The sequence below is a fragment of the Mytilus edulis genome, chromosome 2 (assembly GCF_963676685.1).
Source record: "Mytilus edulis chromosome 2, xbMytEdul2.2, whole genome shotgun sequence".
In the NCBI taxonomy this organism is placed as follows: Eukaryota; Metazoa; Mollusca; class Bivalvia; order Mytilida; family Mytilidae; genus Mytilus; species Mytilus edulis.
In genome coordinates, this window is record NC_092345.1 from 41017272 (window position 1) to 41037073 (window position 19802).

General features: G+C 34.2%; 1 protein-coding gene across 3 annotated transcripts in view; it reads right to left on the reverse strand.

Moving 5' to 3' along the window:
- LOC139510174 (stAR-related lipid transfer protein 3-like) overlaps positions 1 to 19802 on the reverse strand; it is a 137639-nt gene that overhangs the window by 108198 nt on the left and 9639 nt on the right. Inside the window, exon 1 of one of the 3 annotated variants that reach the window (XM_071296531.1) lies at positions 1555 to 1573. The exons of the other annotated variants lie outside the window; for them this stretch is intronic. The gene's annotated coding sequence lies outside the window, so the exon portion shown is untranslated. Of the gene's footprint in view, positions 1 to 1554; positions 1574 to 19802 lie in introns of those variants that run through there. 3 annotated transcript variants of the gene reach the window in all.

The window sequence follows — 19802 nt, forward strand, 5'->3', positions numbered from 1 at the left end:
TTTATGCAAATTAGAAAACATTACAGTCTACATGAGATTAGTGACTTCTCAGATTACATTTGAATATTTCTGACTCATGCAGCATTGTGTCCCCAATGTTCAATCTGTTTCCCTCCAAATTTTGAATTTGTCACCTGTAAAATGGTTGCTTATATTTCAGCAAAATTAATGTTTAGCTAACTGTTATCCTGACATTATAATGTTTATGATGCATAAATACGAATCAATACCAGTTCAGATAAGTTTGATTTTTGGAATGAATAAATTATCATTGCAGGAATTTTACAAAAATACTAGGGGAAAAAAATCTGACTTTAAAAACTTTAAAAAAAAAAAAATCCTAGTACTCTTAGAAGTAGCAGGAATCTTAGACCATGATCACTCTAGGCAGAATCCCTCAATAAAACCAACACAAAATTTGGTGTTGTAATATATATGTATTCATTGACCAAAATGGTCAAGTCAGGTAAATATAACGTTCATCTTTTATGCCCATTTAATTGGTTTTACTCAATGCCTAAACAAAATCTTCAAAAAATACTAGAAGAGTAAACCTGGTATTTTGATTTACATTAAATACTTAAACATTTTTTATTGGATCAAGTTTTGATAACAAATTTATATATATTATATATGCAAATATACAAAAGAGTAAATGATTTGGTGATATTTACATGACTAACAATGAAAAGGTTACATTTCTCAAAGCGGTTACGGTTTTCACTCTTTTTTCATATTTCATTTTAGGGGCTTTTTGGGATAGCAAATTGACAGAAAAAACAGCTAATATGGAATATTAAATGACAGAGAGCACGAGAAAAAACTTCCTTTTAATGTCAAATGTTAAAGGAATACCTCTGACCCTGAACAGTAAAAATCATTTTAGTTCTATTTGGACTAGATAAGTGGTTTGCAGAAAAAAAAATTGAAGACTCTTGTGATCAGATTTGTGTGTTCATTGATTATAATATCAAAGTTTAGTCTATTTAGGACTGTATAGAAGTCCTTGAAAAAAGACTATTTCTGTAGATAATAGATTTAGGGCTGCTTATAATCTACAATATAAGCCATTATTGCAGCAATAATGTCAAAGATATTGTAAAATGCAGACATGTGATTTCTGCAAATTAATCAATTACATAAATGATTCTAATCTTAAACTTATCATCTTAATTACATTTAAAACAATCATTATTTTATTAGTCATAGACTTCTTTAATATTTTGAAACATTTCAAACATTTGGATAAGGTGATATTTAACTAAAATTTGTTTTACCTTTGCCTTTCTTGTATGAATAATATATATATATTATTTATCTCTCTATTAGGTTACTATGGTGGAATACAGAGGTTAAAAATTCAGATTATTTGAATTCGTTTGTTATTATCTAATTGTCACATGATTTCATCTAGGACTAATATACTACTGTAAGCTTGTGTTATCATGGTAATTAAAGTCCCAGGATTTCATTTATAGATCAGGTGAAAAAAGATATTCAATCCTTCCACTTGTTAAATTTATACACAATGTATCAATTCTAATGGTCACTTACTTTTACAATTCATGTTAATCAATCATTTCAGATTATATTATTTTTAAAACCTGTAAATCTAAAAGGTCAAAGATCATATGATAACCAGTCACTAGCCCAATGTGATGATTTACCTTTACATGTTTACATTTATATGATTTAATTAACATACAGTGGTGTATTCAGATAACCCCACAGCATTTGATTCAATGTATTGCAACAACAATACTTTTGAGATTTCTTGATAATTTTCACTGAAATTATTAAGGTCTTTCCTTTTACTAAAGGGAAAGACCTTACTGTATTTCTTCTGATTATTATTAAGGTCTTTCCTTTTACTAAAGGGAAAGACCTTACTGTATTTCTTCTGATTATTATTAGGTCTTTCAACCTTTCAGTTGAAAGACCTATTGTATTTGTTCTGATTATTAGGTCTTTCCACTTTTCCGTGGAAAGACCTATTGGTTTTCTTCTGATTATTATTATTATTATTATTTTTTTTCTTCCGCCAACTTTTTGTTCCTTCGCAATTTTTTTGTTTCGCAAGATGTCACTAAGATATATGGTATATAATATCGAACAATTAATACGCTTTTGAAACTGACACCGCGTAACCAAAATCTTATCCATGTAAGAGTTATCTCCCCGAACACTGTTTTTCTTGTTATCGCTTAATCTTCGCAACCGTATAAGAAACCGACAAATTTATTTTACCAAATTGCTCGTTATATCCTCAGGATGATTTGATTCATTTTCACCGAAGCTATCCGGAGACTCCATATGAGAGTTATTTCCCCTTTTATATTTGATATAAGTGATATGCATTTTTAACTGGAAAACCATAAGTGGTAGAGGCCTAGGGTCTTTTGATTTGAGGTCCTTGGTCCAAAAAAATCAAAATGAGGTCAAGGTCAAAGGTCAAGGTCATGATTAAAATTTTGATTTTGGCTTGTTATCTCTTATTTTCAGAAATCATACAAGATATCGACAAAATAATTGCACACAATTGTTGGTTACGACATGTCGTAACACATAAATTTTAGTCGAAAGGGTACATAGACATTTGACGCAAGTTTTCCCCCTTTTTATATCTAATATCATACGTATGGTAATATAACTCATTAACAATATAAAGTAGAGGACTAGAGTCTTTTGATTTGAGGTCCTTGGTTTATGACCTTGAAATTGAGCTCAAGGTCATATGCTAATTAAACGTTCTAGATTTTGACCTTTGCTTTTACCTCATATGTACACATGATAAAGCCATGGGACTTTTTGCATTAAGTTGTAAGCAATGAGACCTTAAAAAACACAACCGGAAGTGACCTTTTGTAAACCGGAAGTAGCTTTTTTTTGTACTAAATCAATGTAAAAGTATATAGAACCATATATTTTTGGAATCAGTGTCAAGTAAACTATCAAACAATACCGGAAGTAAACTTTTTAAACCGGAAGTAAAAGATTATCTCCCTTTTCTATATATTTTTTTTATAGAAACCATATATTTTATGAATAAGCGTTCAATTAGCTGTTATTTGACGCTAAAATTAACATTTAAAACTAAATTTTAATATTTTTATATAAAAAAGGTCTAAACTGGTGGAAAGACCATCAATGGTTCTCTGAACAATTGGTTTTTAATTATTAGGTCTTTCCACTTTTCCGTGGAAAGACCTATTGGATTTCTTCTGATTATTATTATTATTATTATTTTTTTTTTTCTTCCGCCTAATTTTTTTCCTTCGCTGTTTTTTTGTTTCGCAAGATGTCACTTAGATTTTTGAAATATGATATCGAACAGTTTATACGCTTTTGAAACCAACTCGTTTTAACCGAATACTTTCCCAAATAAGAGTTATCTCCCCGAACACTGTTTTTCTTGTTATCTCTAAGGCTTCGCAACCGTATAAGAAACCGACAAACTTATTTTTCCAAATTGCTCGTTATATCCTCAAGATGTTTTGTTTTATTTTGACCGAAGCCGTATATAGATTCCATATGAGAGTTATCCCCCCTTTTATGTTTGATATAAGAATTTGCATTTCTAACTGGTAAACCATAAGTGATAGAGACCTAGGGTCTTTTGATTTGAGGCCCTTGGTCCAAAAAAATGAAAATAAGGTCAAGGTCAAAGGTCAAGGTCATATTATAAATTTTGATTTTTGCTTATTTTTACTCATTTTCAAAAGCCGTATAACTTTTCGACAAATTATTTTTACTAAATTGTTGGTTGCGACATGTGGTAACACGTAGATTTTAGTCGAAAGAGTACGTAGACATTTGATGCCAGTTTTGCCACCTTTTATATCTAATATTAGTTGTAAGGTAATACAACTCATTAACTATATATAGTAGAGGCCTAGAGTCTTTTGATTTGAGGTCCTTGGTTGATGACCTCGAAATTGAGCTCAAGGTCATAGGTAAATGTAACGTTCTAGATTTTGACCTTTGCTTTTACCTCATATGTATACATGATCAAGACTTGAGACTTTTTAAATTAGGTTGCAAGCAATGTGATCTAGAAAAAGACAACCGGAAGTGACCTTTTGTAAACCGGAAGTAGCTATATTTTGTACTTCATTAATGAAAAAAGTATATAGAACCATATATTTTTGGAATCAGTGTCAAGTAAACAATAAAAAATTAACGGAAGTAACATATTTTAAACCGGAAGTAAAAAATGATCTCCCTTATTTATATCTTTTTGTATAGAAACCATATATTTTTGGAATAAGCGTTCAATAAGCTGTCATTTGACGCTAAAATTGACATTTAAAACCAAATTTTAATATTTTCATATAAAAAAAAGATCTTAACTGGTGGAAAGACCATCAATGGTTCTCTGAACAATTGGTTTTTAATTAGGTCTTTCCACTTTTCCGTGGAAAGACCTATTGGTTTTCTTCTGATTATTATTATTATTATTATTTTTTTTCTTCCGCCAACTTTTTGTTCCTTCGCAATTTTTTTGTTTCGCAAGATGTCGCTTAGATATATGGTATATGATATCAAACAATTAATACGCTTTTGAAACTGACACCGCGTAACCAAAATCTTATCCATGTAAGAGTTATCTCCCCGAACACTGTTTTTCTTGTTATTACTTATATGTCGAAACCGTATATGAAACCCACAAATTTATTTTACCAAATTGCTCGTTTTATCCTCAGGATGAAATGAATAATTCTAGTCGAAGCTATCCGGAGACTCCATATGACAGTTATCCCCCCTTTTGTATATGACATAAGTGATATGCATTTTAAACTGGAAAACCATAAGTGGTAGAGGCCTAGGGTCTTTTGATTTGAGGTCCTTGGTCCAAAAAAATCAAAATGAGGTCAAGGTCAAAGGTCAAGGTCATGATTAAAATTTAGATTTTGGCTTGTTATCTCTTATTTTCAGAAATCATACAAGATATCTACAAAATAATTTCACACAATTGTTGGTTACGACATGTCGTTACACATAAATTTTAGTCGAAAGGGTACGTAGACATTTGACGCAAGTTTTCCCCCTTTTTATATCTAATATCATACGTATGGTAATATAACTCATTAACAATATAAAGTAGAGGACTAGAGTCTTTTGATTTGAGGTCCTTGGTTTATAACCTTGAAATTGAGCTCAAGGTCATATGCTAATTAAACGTTCTAGATTTTGACCTTTGCTTTTACCTCATATGTACACATGATAAAGCCATGGGACTTTTTGCATTAAGTTGTAAGCAATGTGACCTTAAAAAACACAACCGGAAGTGACCTTTTGTAAACCGGAAGTAGCTTTTTTTTTGTACTAAATCAATGTAAAAGTATATAGAACCATATATTTTTGGAATCAGTGTCAAGTAAACTATCAAACAATACCAGAAGTAAACTTTTTAAACCGGAAGTAAAAGATTATCTCCCTTTTCGATATATTTTTTTTATAGAAACCATATATTTTTTTGAATAAGCGTTCAATAAGCTGTCATTTGGCGCTAAAATTGACATTTTAAACCAAATTGTAATATTTTTATATAAAAAAGGTCTTAACTGGTGGAAAGACCATCAATGGTTCTCTGAACAATTGGTTTTTAATTATTATTATTATTATTATTATTATTATTATTATTTTTTTTCTTCCGCCAACTTTTTTTTCCTTCACTGTTTTTTTGTTTCCCAAGATGTCGCTTAGATATATGGTAATATGATATCGAACAGTTAATACGCTTCTGAAACTGACACCGCGTAACAAAAAACTTTACCTTGTAAGAGTTATCTCCCTGAACACTGTTTTTCTTGTTATCTCTAAGGCTTCGCAACCGTATAAGAAACCGACAAATTTATTTTACCAAATTGCTCGATATATCCTCAGGATGATTTGATTTATTTAGACCGAAGCTATCCAGAGACTCCATATGAGAGTTATTTCCCCTTTTATATTTGATATAAGTGATATGCATTTTTAACTGGAAAACCATAAGTGTTAGAGGCCTAGGGTCTTTTGTTTTGAGGTCCTTGGTCCAAAAAATGAAAATGAGGTCAAGGTCAAAGGTCAAGGTCATGATTAAAATTTTGATTTTGGCTTGTGATCTCTTATTTTCAGAAATCATATAAGATATTGACAAAATGTTTTCATAAAATTGTTAGTTACAACATGTAGTAACACATAAATTTTAGTCGAAAGGGTACGTAGACATTTGACGCGAGTTTTCCCCCTTTTTATATAATATCATACGTATGGTAATATAACTCCTGAACAATATAAATTAGAGGACTAGAGTCTTTTGATTTGAGGTCCTTGGTTTATGACCTTGAAATTGAGCTCAAGGTCAAATGCTAATTAAACATTCTAGATTTTGACCTTTGCTTTTACCTCATATGTACACATGATAAAGCCATGGGACTGTTTGCATTAAGTTGTAAGCAATGTGACCTTAAAAAACACAACCGGAAGTGACCTTTTGTATACCGGAAGTAGCTATTTTTTGCACTAAATCAATGTAAAAGTATATAGAACCATATATTTTTGGAATCAGTGTCAAGTAAGCTATCAAACAATACCGGAAGTAAACTTTTTAAACCGGAAGTAAAAGATTATCTCCCTTTTTTTTCTTTTTTTTTATAGAAACCATATATTTTTGGAATAAGCGTTCAATAAGCTGTCATTTGACGCTAAAATTGACATTTAAAACCAAATTTTAATATTTTCATATTAAAAAAAAAGGTCTTAACTGGTGGAAAGACCATCAATGGTTCTCTGAACGATTGGTTTTTAATTAAGGTCTTTCCTTTTTCTATAAGGAAAGACCTTACTGTATTTCTTCTGATTATTATTATTATTATTATTATTATTATTATTATTATTATTATTATTATTATTCTTTTTGTTCCGCCAAACTTTGACGAAGTTAGCCTCCGTAACCGTAAGACTTGTCGCTTTCATGTTCACACTTTGTATCGGTGTCATGAATACCTATCCGGAACTCACCCTGTGAGTCGAAATATTTTGTCGGTTCGGAGTAATCCCTCCGAAACCCAAAAACCTTGTTATCATTCAAACTCCATAACCATAATAGGTAGAAAAAAAACAAAGGGTGAAATTTGTTCAGGAACAGACCCCGGTTCTTCGTTACATTTGGATCGAAAAGATTCAACGACTCATTGATAGGGTTATGCCCCTATGAAAATTAACCGGTGTCGGTTGGCCACCAAAACTCAGAAACCATAAGTCGTAGACACCTAGGATCTTCACCAATCATCATCAATTCATGTATCTTTGAAAAAAACCTCAAGGTCAAATTTGTATTTTGACCTTGACCTTTGACCTAACACCTTGTTATGGGATAATCTCAGAAACCATTATACTTACAGAAGTTTTAAATAGTGGAAAATGTTTGGGTCATTACGGCGCAACTTTGTTACATTTTGACCAAAGAGATTTGACCTTTTAATAAGGGGCATAACCCCTGTTTTAGGTTTCTGAAAAGACAAAATCAGCTTTTACTATATTACCAAAGGTCCTAGACCCATGGGGTCTTCAGCAATGACATTGGGGACTAATGACCTTGAAAAAGGTCAAAAGGTCAAAGGTCAAGGTCATGTCCCAGATAGCGAATTTAGTGTTTTTAACCTCATATAATGGATTTTTAGTGTGTTTTCAAGCTTTGTACGGTCTTCCTTGACCTTTTCAATACATTCTACGTCTATTAGAACATGTATTTTACATTATAAAAGGAAAGACCTCTCAATTGTTCAAGAACAATTGACAGTTTATTATTAAGGTCTTTCCTTTTTCTATAAGGAAAGACCTTACTGTATTTCTTCTTCTGATTATTATTATTATTAAGGTCTTTCCTTTTTCTATAAGGAAAGACCTTACTGTATTTCTTCTGTTTATTAAGGTCTTTCCTTTTTCTATAAGGAAAGACCTTACTGTATTTCTTCTGTTTATTAAGGTCTTTCCTTTTACTAAAGGGAAAGACCTTACTGTATTTCTTCTGATTATTATTATTATTATTATTAAGGTCTTTCCTTTTACAAAAGGGAAAGACCTTACTGTATTTCTTCTGTTTATTATTCTTTTTCCGCCAAACTTTGACGAAGTTAGCAGCCTAAACCGTAAGACGTGTCGCTTTCATGTTCTCACTTTGTATCGGTGTCATGAATACCTATCTGGAACTCACCCTGTTAGTCGAAATATTTTGTCGGTTCGGAGTAATCCCTCCGAAACCAAAAAACCTTGTTATCGTTCCAACACCGTAACCGTAATAGATAGAAAAAAAATGAAGGGTGAAATTTGTTCAGGACCAGACCCCGGTTCTTCGTTACATTTGATTCGAAAAGATTCAACGACTCATTGGTAGGGTTATGCCCCTATTAAAATTAACCGGTGTCGGTGGACCAGCAAAACTCAGAAACCGTAAATCGTAGAGACCTAGGATCTTCACCATTCATCAACAATTCATAAACTTTCAAAAATATCTCAAGGTCAAATGTGTATGTTGACCTTGACCTTTGACCTAACACCTTGTTATCAGAACAACTCAGAAACCATTATACGTACAGAAATTTTAAATAGTGGAAAATGTTTGGGTCATTACGGCGCAACTTTGTTACATTTTGACCGAAGAGATTTGACCTTTTTTTAAGGGGCATAAAGCCTGTTTTAGGTATCTGAAAAGACAAAATCAGCTTTTACTATATAACCAAAGGTCCTAGACCTAAGGGGTCTTCAGCAATGACATTGGGGACTGATGACCTTGACAAAGGTCAAAAGGTCAAAGGTCAAGGTCATGTCCCATATAGCAAATTATGTGTTTTTGACCTTTTTTAAAGGATTTTCAGTGTGTTTTAAAGCTTTTCAATACATTTTACGTCTATTGAAACATGTATTTTACATTATAAAAGGAAAGACCTCTCAATTGTTCAAGAACAATTGACAGTTTAATTATTATTCTTTTTGTTCCGCCAAACTTTGACGAAGTTAGCCTCCGTAACCGTAAGACGTGTCGCTTTCATGTTCACACTTTGTATCGGTGTCATGAATACCTATCTGGAACTCACCCTGTGAGTCGAAATATTTTGTCGGTTCGGAGTAATCCCTCCGAAACCCAAAAACCTTGTTATCGTTCCAACACCGTAACCGTAATAGGTAGAAAAAAAACAAAGGGTGAAATTTGTTCAGGACCAGACCCCGGTTCTTCGTTACATTTGGATCGAAAAGATTCAACGACTCATTGGTAGGGTTATGCCCCTATGAAAATTAACCGGTGTCGGTTGACCACCAAAACTCAGAAACCGTAAGTCGTAGACACCTAGGATCTGCACCAATCATCATCAATTCATGTATCTTTGAAAAATACCTCAAGGTCAAATTTGTATGTTGACCTTGACCTTTGACCTAACACCCTGTTATGGGATAATCTCAGAAACCATTATACTTACAGAAGTTTTGAATAGTGGAAAATGTTTGGGTCATTACGGCACAACTTTGTTACATTTTGACCGAAGAGATTTGACCTTTTTTTAAGGGGCATAACACCTGTTTTAGGTTTCTGGAAAGACAAAATCATCTTTTACTATATAACCAAAGGTCCTAGACCCATGGGGTCTTCGGCAATGACATTGGGGACTAATGACCTTGACAAAGGTCAAAAGGTCAAAGGTCAAGGTCATGTCCCATATAACGAATTTGGTGTTTTTAACCTTATTTAAAGGTTTTTCAGTGTGTTTTAAAGCTTTTCAATACATTCTACGTCTATTTGAACATGTATTTTACATTACAAAAGGAAAGACCTCTCAATTGTTCAAGAACAATTGACAGTTTAATTATTATTATTCTTTTTCCGCCAAACTTTGACGAAGTTAGCAGCCTAAACCGTAAGACGTGTCGCTTTCATGTTCTCACTTTGTATCGGTGTCATGAATACCTATCCGGAACTCACCCTGTTAGTCGAAATATTTTGTCGGTTCGGAGTAATCCCTCCGAAACCCAAAAACCTTGTTATCGTTCCAACACCGTAACCGTAATAGGTAGAAAAAAACCGAAGGGTGAAATTTGTTCAGGACCAGACCCCGGTTCTTCGTTACATTTGGATCGAAAAGATTCAACGACTCATTGGTAGGGTTATGCCCCTCTGAAAATTAACCGGTGTCGGTTGACCACCAAAACTCAGAAACCGTAAGTCGTAGACACCTAGGATCTTCACCAATCATCATCAATTCATGTATCTTTGAAAAATACCTCAAGGTCAAATTTGTATGTTGACCTTGACCTTTGACCTAACACCTTGTTATGGGATAATTTCAGAAACCATTATACTTACAGAAGTTTTAAATAGTGGAAAATGTTTGGGTCATTATGGCGCAACTTTGTTACATTTTGACCGAAGAGATTTGACCTTTCTGTAAGGGGCATAACCCCTGATTTCGGTTTCTGAAAAGACAAAATCAGCTTTTACTATATAACCAAAGGTCCTAGACCCATGGGATCTTCAGCAATGACATTTGGGACTAATGACCTTGACAAAGGTCACAAGGTCAAAGGTCAAGGTCAAGTCCCAGATAGCGAATTATGTGTTTTTGACCTTATTTTAAGGATTTTTAGTGTGTTTTAAAGCTTTTTAAGGTTGACCTTGACCTTTGACCTTTCAACTTTTTAGTCGATATCTCAAAAACGGTTACTCTTCCAGAAATAGTAAACAGTGAAAAATGTTTGGGTGACTAAGGCACAACTTTTCTACATTTTGACCGAAAGGATTTGACATATTCTTAAGGGGCATAACCCCCGTTAACGGTTTCTGAAAAGGTAAAATTAGCTTTAACTCTTGAACGAAAAGTCCTAGACCCATGGGGTCTTTTATAATGACATTGTGGACCAATGACCTTCACAAAAGTTACAAGGTCAAAAGTCAAGGTCATGTCCAAATTATCGAATTTGTTGTTTTTGTCATTTTTTAACGGTTTTGTGTGTGTTTGAGAGCTTTTCAATGCATTCTACGACTATTGGAACATGTACTTTACATTTCGAAAAGGAAAGACCTATCAATTGTTCAAGAACAATTGACATTTTAATTATTATTATTCTTTTTCCGCCAAACTTTGACGAAGTTAGCAGCCTAAACCGTAAGACGTGTCGCTTTCATGTTCTCACTTTGTATCGGTGTCATGAATACCTATCCGGAACTCACCCTGTTAGTCGAAATATTTTGTCGGTTCGGAGTAATCCCTCCGAAACCAAAAAACCTTGTTATCGTTCCAACACCGTAACCGTAATAGATAGAAAAAAAACGAAGGGTGAAATTTGTTCAGGACCAGACCCCGGTTCTTCGTTACATTTGATTCGAAAAGATTCAACGACTCATTGGTAGGGTTATGCCCCTTTGAAAATTAACCGGTGTCGGTGGACCACCAAAACTCAGAAACCGTAAATCGTAGAGACCTAGGATCTTCACCATTCATCAACAATTCATGAGACTTTCAAAAATACCTCAAGGTCAAATGTGTATGTTGACCTTGACCTTTGACCTAACACCTTGTTATCAGAACAACTCAAAAACCATTATACTTACAGAAGTTTTAAATAGTGGAAAATGTTTGGGTCATTACGGCGCAACTTTGTTATATTTTGACAGAAGAGATTTGACCTTTTTTTAAGGGGCATAAATCCTGTTTTAGGTTTCTGAAAAGACAAAATCAGCTTTTACTATATAACCAAAGGTCCTAGACCCATGGGGTCTTCAGCAATGACATTGGGGACTAATGACCTTGACAAAGGTCAAAAGGTCAAAGGTCAAGGTCATGTCCCATATAGCGAATTATGTGTTTTTGACCTTATTTAAAGGATTTTCAGTGTGTTTTAAAGCTTTTTCAATACATTCTACGTCTATTGGAACATATATTTTACATTATAAAAGGAAAGACCTCTCAATTGTTCAAGAACAATTGACATTTTAATTATTATTATTATTCTTCTTGTTCCGCCAAACTTTGACAAAATTTCCCTCCGTAACCGTACACCATGTCGCTTTCATGTTCACACTTTGTATCGGTGTCATGAATACCTATCCGGAACTCACCCTGTGAGTCGAAATATTTTGTCGGTTCGGAGAAATCCCTCCGAAACCCAAAAACCTTGTTATCGTTCCAACACCGTAACCGTAAGAGGTAGAAAAAAAGCGAAGGGTGAAATTTGTTCAGGACCAGACCCCGGTACTTCGTTACATTTGGATTGAAAAGATTCAACGACTCATTGGTAGGGTTATGCCCCTATGAAAATTAACCGGTGTCGGTTGGCCACCAAAACTCAGAAACCGTAAGTCGTAGACACCTAGGATCTTCACCATTCATCATCAATTCATGTGACTTTGAAAAATACCCCAAGGTCAAATTTGTATGTTGACCTTGACCTTTGACCTAACACTTTGTTATGGGATAATCTCAGAAACCATTATACTTACAGACGTTTTGAATAGTGGAAAATGTTTGGGTCATTAAGGCGCAACTTTGTTACATTTTGACCGAAGAGATTTGATCTTTCTGTAAGGGGCATAACCCCTGATTTAGGTTTCTGAAAAGACAAAATCAGCCTTTACTATATAACCAAAGGTCCTAGACCCATGGGGTCTTCAGCAATGACATGGGGGACTAATGACCTTGACAAAGGTCAAAAGGTCAAAGGTCAAGGTCATGTCCCAGATAGCGAATTTAGTGTTTTTAACCTTATATTAAGGATTTTTAGTGTGTTTTCAAGCTTTTTAAGGTTGACCTTGAACTTTGACCTTTCAAATTTTTATTGGATATCTCAAAAACGATTATACTTACAGAAAAAGTAAATAGTGAAAAATGTTGAGTTGACTAAGGCGCAACTTTCTTACGTTTTGACCGAAGAGCTTTGACATACCCTTAAGAGGCATAACCCCCGTTAACGGTTTCAGAAAAAACAAAATTAGCTTTAACTCTTGAACCAAAGGTTCTAGACCCATGGGGTCTTTTACAATGACATCGTAGACCAATGACCTTTACAAAGGTCACAAGGTCAAAAGTCAAGGTCATGTCCTAAAAAGCGAATTTGTTGTTTTTGTCATATTTTAACGGTTTAATGTGTGTTTGAGAGCTTTTCAACTATTGGAACATGTATTCTACATTACAAAAGGAAAGACCTCTCAATTGTTCAAGAACAATTGACATTTTAATTAAGGTCTTTCCTTTTACTAAAGGGAAAGACCTTACTGTATTTCTTCTGATTATTATTATTCTTCTTGTTCCGCCAAACTTTGACAAAATTTCCCTCCGTAACCGTAAACCATGTCGCTTTCATGTTCACACTTTGTATTGGTGTCATGAATACCTATCCGGAACTCACCCTGTGAGTCGAAATATTTTGTCGGTTCGGAGTAATCCCTCCGAAACCCAAAAACCTTGTTATCGTTCCAACACCGTAACCGTAATAGGTAGAAAAAAAATGAAGGGTGAAATTTGTTCAGGACCAGACCCCGGTTCTTCGTTACATTTGGATCGAAAAGATTCAACGACTCATTGGTAGGGTTATGCCCCTATGAAAATTAACCGGTGTCGGTTGGCCACCAAAACTCAGAAACCGTAAGTCGTAGACACATAGGATCTTCACCAATCATCATCATTTCATGTATCTTTAAAAAATATCTCAAGGTCAAATTTGTATGTTGACCTTGACCTCTGACCTAACAGCTTGTTATGGGATAATCTCAGAAACCATTATACTTACAGAAGTTTTAAATGGTGGAAAATGTTTGGGTCATTATGGCGCAACTTTGTTACATTTTGATCAAAGAGATTTGACCTTTCTATAAGGGGCATAACCCCTGTTTTAGGTTTTTGAAAAGACAAAATCAGCTTTTACTATATAACCAAAGGTCCTAGACCCTTGGGGTCTTCAGTAATGGCATTGGGGACCGATGACCTTGACAAAGGTCAAAAGGTCAAAGGTCAAGGTCATGTCCCAGATAGCGAATTTAGTGTTTTTAACCTTATTTAAAGGATTTTTAGTGTGTTTTCGAGCTTTTTAAGGTTGACCTTGACCTTTTCAATACATTCTACGTCTGTTGGAACATGTATTTTACATTGAAAAAGGAAAGACCTCTCAATTGTTCAAGAACAATTGACAGTTTAATATTGATCTTACATCTCTTCTGAAAAAAAAATCCACCTCCTTGTTATCACTTAAACACTGAAACTAAAAGTCCAATCGATCCCAAAATTTACAGTCAGCAGGGCATACATGTACTAAAGGTTCATAAAACAACGTGGTGCCGATATCTCTCAAGACTTTTCCTAGAGAAAAGAAATTGCAATGCCGTTAAAATTGCTTGCTAGGTCCGTAAATCTCAGTGAAATGCTACAATAAAATGTCCGCTCCTAGATTGAAATACTTATCTGTGTTACAAACTGGTGCTGAAAAATGTACATTTTCAGAAAATAATCCTTAAACGTGTTTTAAAGTTACAGCGAATTAATTAAATCCAAAACATGCACTGCTGGTGAACTGTGATCAAAATGTCAATTTCCTACAATGACAAAAGAAATTACATTGTGTACATTCCATCTCTATAGATGTTGTCTGTTTAACGTCCCCACCTAAAAAGAAATAAAAAGACTAAGTTTTCGTTATTATATACCCGCGTCACGTGATATCTCCTCAATCTGGCGCGCGCGCTGGACCTAAAATAAAAGAAAAACTTTCCAAACTAAACATGAAACTTCTCCGGTAACACAATACTATAGACCCCTTACAGAAACAAACAAACAAACAAACAAACAAAACAAAACACCCCCCCCCCCCCTCCCCCCATCAATCTATGTTTCAAAGGGGGAAAGACCGTTTACAATTGCTTTTTAAAAGCAATTGATTTATATTTATTAGGTCTTTCCACTTTTCCGTGGAAAGACCTATTGGTTTTCTTCTGATTATTAGGTCTTTCCACTTTTCCGTGGAAAGACCTATTGGTTTTCTTCTGATTATTATTTTTTTTTTTCTTCCGCCTAATTTTCTTTCCTTCGCAGTTTTTTTGTTACACAAGATGTCGCTTAGATATATGGTATATGATATCGAACAATTAATACGCTTTTGAAACTGACAGCTCGTAACCAAAATCTTATCCATGTAAGAGTTATCTCCCCAACACTGTTTTTCTTGTTATCGCTTAATCTTCGCAACCGTATAAGAAACCGACAAATTTATTTTACCAAATTGCTCGTTAAATCCTCAGGATGAGTTGATTCATTTTGACCGAAGCTATCCGGAGACTCCATATGAGAGTTATTTCCCCTTTTATATTTGATATAAGTGATATGCATTTTTAACTGGTAAACCATAAGTGGTAGAGGCCTAGGGTCTTTTGATTTGAGGTCCTTGGTCCAAAAAAATTAAAATGAGGTCAAGGTCAAAGGTCAAGGTCATGATTAAAATTTTGATTATGGCTTGTTATCTCTTATTTTCAGTAATCATACAAGATATCGACAAAATATTTTCACACAATGGCTAGTTACGACATGTCGTAACACATCAATTTTAGTCGAAAGGGTAAGTAGACATTTGACGCGAGTTTTCCCCATTTTTATATCTAATATCATACGTATGGTAATATAACTCATTAACAATATATAGTAAAGGACTAGAGTCTTTTGATTTGAGGTCCTTGGTTTATAACCTTGAAATTGAGCTCAAGGTCATATGCTAATTAAACGTTCTAGATTTTGACCTTTGCTTTTACCTCATATGTACACATGATAAAGCCATGGGACTTTTTGCATTAAGTTGTAAGCAATGTGACCTTAAAAAACACAACCGGAAGTGACCTTTTGTAAACCGGAAGTAGCTATTTTTTGTACTAAATCAAAGTAAATGTATATAGAACCATATATTTTTGGAATCAGTGTCAAGTAAACTATCAAACAATACCGGAAGTAAACTTTTTAAACCGGAAGTAAAAGATTATCTCCCTTTTCGATATATTTTTTTTATAGAAACCATATATTTTTTGAATAAGCGTTCAATAAGCTGTCATTTGGCGCTAAAATTGACATTTTAAACCAAATTTTAATATTTTAATATAAAAAAAAGTCTTAACTGGTGGAAAGACCATCAATGGTTCTCTGAACAATTGGTTTTTAATTATTTTTTTTTTTCTTCCGCCAACTTTTTGTTTCTCCGCAATTTTTTTGTTTCGCAAGATGTCGCTTAGACATATGGTATATGATATCGAACAGTTATTACGCTTTTGTAACTGACACCGTGTAACCAAAATCTTTCCCATATAAGAGTTATCTCCCCGAACACTGTTTTTCTTGTTATCGCGTAATCTTCACAACCGTATAAGAAACCGACAAATTTATTTTTGCAAATTGCTCATTACATCTTCAGGATGTGCTGTCTTATTTTGACCGAAGCCGTATAGAGATTCCATATGAGAGTTATTTCCCCTTTTGTATTTGAAATTTTGAAATGTATTTAAACTGGAAAACCATAAGTGATAGAGACCTAGGGTCTTTTGATTTGAGATCCTTGATAAAAAAAAATGAAAATTAGGTCAAGGTCAAAGGTCAAGGTCATATTCTAAATTTTGATTTTGGCTTATTTTCACTCATTTTCATTAACCTTATCAGATATCGACAAATTATTTTTACTAAATTGTTAGTTGCGACATGTCGTAACATAATAATTTTGGTTGAAAGGGTGCGTAGACAATAAATGGGAGTTTTCGCCCCTACCACATCTAAAATTATGCATAAAGTGATATTACTTACTAACCATACATATTAAAGACCTAGGGTCTTTTGATTTGAGATCCTCAGTTTGTGACCTTGAAATTGAGGTCAAGGTCATAGGTAAATTTGGCGTTTTAGATTATGACCTTTGGTTAAAATTCATATCTATACATCATAAAGCCATAGGAACTGACATTTTAGACTGATTTTTAATATTTTAATATCAAAATAGATATTTACTGGTGGAAAGACCTTCAATTGTTCTCTGAACAATTGGTTTTTAATTAAGGTCTTTCCTTTATCTATAAGGAAAGACCTTACTGTATTTCTTCTGATTATTATTCTTCTTGTTCCGCCAAACTTTGACAAAATTTCCCTCCGTAACCGTAAACCAAGTCGCTTTCATGTTCAAACTTTGTATTGGTTTCATGAATACCTATCCGGAACTCACCCTGTGAGTCGAAATATTTTGTCGGTTCGGAGTAATCCCTCCGAAACCAAAAAACCTTGTTATCGTTCCAACACCGTAACCGTAATAGGTAGAAAAAAAACGAAGGGTGAAATTTGTTCAGGACCAAACCCCGGTTCTTCGTTACATTTGGATCGAAAAGATTCAACGACTCATTGGTAGGGTTATGCCCCTATCAAAATTAACCGGTGTCGGTTGGCCACCAAAACTCAGAAACCGTAAGTCTTAGACACGTAGGATCTTCACCAATCATCATCAATTCATGTATCTTTAAAAAATACCTCAAGGTCAAATTTGTATGTTGACCTTGACCTTTGACCTAACACCTTGTTATGGGATAATCTCAGAAACCATTATAATTACAGAAGTTTTAAATAGTGGAAAATGTTTGGGTCATTATGGCGCAACTTTGTTACATTTTGACCAAAGAGATTTGACCTTTCTATAAGGGGCATAACCCCTGTTTTAGGTTTCTGAAAAGACAAAATCAGCTTTTACTATATAACCAAAGGTCCTAGACCCTTGGGGTCTTCAGTAATGGCATTGGGGACTAATGACCTTGACAAAGGTCAAAAGGTCAAAGGTCAAGGTCATGTCCAAAATAGCGAATTTAGTGTTTTTAACCTTATATAAAGGATTTTTAATGTGTTTTCGAGCTTTTTAAGGTTGACCTTGACCTCTTCAATACATTCTACGTCTGTTGGAACATGTATTTTACATTACAAAAGGAAAGACCTCTCAATTGTTCAAGAACAATTGACAGTTTAATTATTAAGGTCTTTCCTTTTTCTATAAGGAAAGACCTTACTGTATTTCTTCTGTTTATTATTATTATTCTTTTTCCGCCAAACTTTGACGAAGTTAGCAGCCTAAACCGTAAGACGTGTCGCTTTCATGTTCTCACTTTGTATCGGTGTCATGAATACCTATCCGGAACTCACCCTGTTAGTCGAAATATTTTGTCGGTTCGGAGTAATCCCTCCGAAACCAAAAAACCTTGTTATCGTTCCAACACCGTAACCGTAATAGATAGAAAAAAAACGAAGGGTGAAATTTGTTCAGGACCAGACCCCGGTTCTTCGTTACATTTGATTCGAAAAGATTCAACGACTCATTGGTAGGGTTATGCCCCTTTGAAAATTAACCGGTGTCGGTGGACCACCAAAACTCAGAAACCGTAAATCGTAGAGACCTATGATCTTCACCATTCATCAACAATTCATGAGACTTTCAAAAATACCTCAAGGTCAAATGTGTATGTTGACCTTGACCTTTGACCTAACACCTTGTTATCAGAACAACTCAAAAACCATTATACTTACAGAAGTTTTAAATAGTGGAAAATGTTTGGGTCATTACGGCGCAACTTTGTTATATTTTGACAGAAGAGATTTGACCTTTTTTTAAGGGGCATAAATCCTATTTTAGGTTTCTGAAAAGACAAAATCAGCTTTTACTATATAACCAAAGGTCCTAGACCCATGGGGTCTTCAGCAATGACATTGGGGACTAATGACCTTGACAAAGGTCACAAGGTCAAAGGTCAAGGTCATGTCCCATATAGCGAATTATGTGTTTTTGACCTTATTTAAGGGATTTTCAGTGTGTTTTAAAGCTTTTCAATACATTCTACGTCTATTGGAACATATATTTTACATTATAAAAGGAAAGACCTCTCAATTGTTCAAGAACAATTGACATTTTAATTAAGGTCTTTCCTTTTACAAAAGGGAAAGACCTTACTGTATTTCTTCTGTTTATTATTATTATTATTATTATTATTATTATTATTATTATTATTCTTCCGCCAAACTTTGACGAAGTTAGCAGCCTAAACCGTAAGACGTGTCGCTTTCATGTTCACACTTTGTATCGGTGTCATGAATACCTATCTGGAACTCACCCTGTTAGTCGAAATATTTTGTCGGTTCGGAGTAATCCCTCCGAAACCAAAAAACCTTGTTATCGTTCCAACACCGTAACCATAATAGGTAGAAAAAAAACAAAGGGTGAAATTTGTTCAGGACCAGACCCCGGTTCTTCGTTACATTTGGATCGAAAAGATTCAACGACTCATTGGTAGGGTTATGCCCCTATGAAAACTAACCGGTGTCGGTGGACCACCAAAACTCAGAAACCGTAAGTCGTAGAGACCTAGGATCTTCACCATTCATCATCAATTCATGTATCTTCGAAAAATATCTCAAGGTCAAATTTGTATGTTGACCTTGACCTTTGACCTTACACCTTGTTATGGAATAATCTCAGCAACCATTATACTTACAGAAGTTTTAAATAGTGGAAAATGTTTGGGTCATTACCGTGCAACTTTGTTACATTTTGACCGAAGAGATTTGACCTTTTTTTAAGGGGCATAAAGCCTGTTTTAGGTTTCTGAAAACACAAAATCAGCTTTTATTATATAACCAAAGGTCCTAGACCCTTGGGGTCTTCAGTAATGGCATTGGGGATTAATGACCTTGCCAAAGGTCAAAAGGTCAAAGGTCAAGGTCATGTCCCAGAGTGCGAATTTAGTGTTTTTAACCTTATATAAAGGATTTTTAGTGTGTTTTCGA